The sequence below is a fragment of the Dasypus novemcinctus genome, chromosome 31 (genome assembly GCF_030445035.2).
Source record: "Dasypus novemcinctus isolate mDasNov1 chromosome 31, mDasNov1.1.hap2, whole genome shotgun sequence".
Classification (NCBI taxonomy): Eukaryota; Metazoa; Chordata; class Mammalia; order Cingulata; family Dasypodidae; genus Dasypus; species Dasypus novemcinctus.
The window spans coordinates 31,372,991-31,374,398 of record NC_080703.1 but is presented as its reverse complement, the minus strand read 5'-3'; the positions used below and the strand labels follow the sequence as shown (position 1 = coordinate 31,374,398).

General features: G+C 39.1%; 1 non-coding gene across 1 annotated transcript; it reads left to right on the top strand.

Annotated features, from left to right (window-relative positions):
• Nucleotides 1-219: 219 nt before the first annotated feature.
• Nucleotides 220-323, top strand: LOC111759448 (U6 spliceosomal RNA). Its single transcript, XR_002793429.1, has one exon. It is a non-coding gene; the product is annotated as a U6 spliceosomal RNA (small nuclear RNA).
• The last annotated feature ends 1,085 nt before the right edge of the window (nucleotides 324-1,408 follow it).

Sequence of the window (1,408 nt, the reverse complement as noted above, 5' to 3'; positions counted from 1 at the left end):
TTTCAGTCTCCATAATAAGGAATTATTTAATTGCAATACTATCAAATTCTGGTATATCAAATAGCCTTTAAAGACGTAAATGTGGAATTGCATTTATAATGAGCAGATATGTTTGCTATATTGCCAAGAACTGTATAACAGATTTTGATACTATAAAAATATACTCAAATTTTATATAAATATATTTATCTATCATATATCACAAAAATGGGGAAAACAGTGCTCATTTTGGCAGCACATACACTAAAAGTGGAATGATTCAGAGATAAGCATGCCCATTGCACAAGGATGACATGTAAATTCATGGAGTGTTCAATATCTTTTCCTGGGACAACATGGGCACCTGCAGCCTCCAGAGCTTACAGTACCAGTTACATCCTACTCCATAACCAGCAATGGAGAAAAGGCAAGAAAACCCCAAATTAAAGAGAAAAACTGCACCCAAAATAAGTTCTTCAAGTAGGCCAGATGCCAAGACACCAACAAAAAATTACAATCCATACTAAGAAACAGGAAGATATGGCCCAGTCAAAGGAACACAATAAGCCTCCAGATGACATAAAGGAGTTGAGACAACTAATCAGATATTCAAACAAATCTCCTTAATAAATTCAAAGAGAAGGCTACAGAATTAAGGATATGAAGAAGACATTGGGTGAGCAAAAGAAAGAATTTGAAGCATAAAAATAGCTGATCTTATGGGAATGAAAGTCATGACAAATGAAATTAAAAATACACTGGGGGAAGTGGCTATAGCTCAAACAATTGGGCTCCCATCTACCATATAGGAAATCCAGGGTCTGATGCCCAGGGCCTCCTGGTGAAGGCAAGCTGGCTTGCGCAGTGAGCTGGCCCACGTGGAATGCTGGCCCACGTGGAGTATGTGCAGGAGTGCTACCCCACATAGGAGTGCTGGCCCACATGGAGAGCTGGTGCAGCAAGATGATGCAACAAAGAGAGACACAGAAGAGACATAATAAGAACTGCAGCAGACCAGGGAACTGAGGTGGTACAAGAGAATGATCACCTTTCTCTCACTCTGGAAGGTCCCAGGATTGGTTCCTGGAGCCACCTAATGAGAATACAAGCAGACATAGAAGAATACACAGCAGATGGACACAGGGAGCTGACAAGGATGATGGGGGAGAAATAATAAATAAATCTTTTAAAAAATACACAGAAGATACAGCTCAAGTAGTTGAATGCCTGCTTCCATGTATGAGGTCCCTTGTTCAATTCCAGGTACCTCCTAAAAACACATATATACTGGAAGCATATAACAGCAGATTTGAAGAGACAGAAGAAAATATTGGTGGGCCTGAAGACATGACCTCCAAAAGCAAATATATAAAAGAATAGATAAAAGAAAAATGAAACAAAAAATTGAACAGGGTCTCGAGGAATTAAA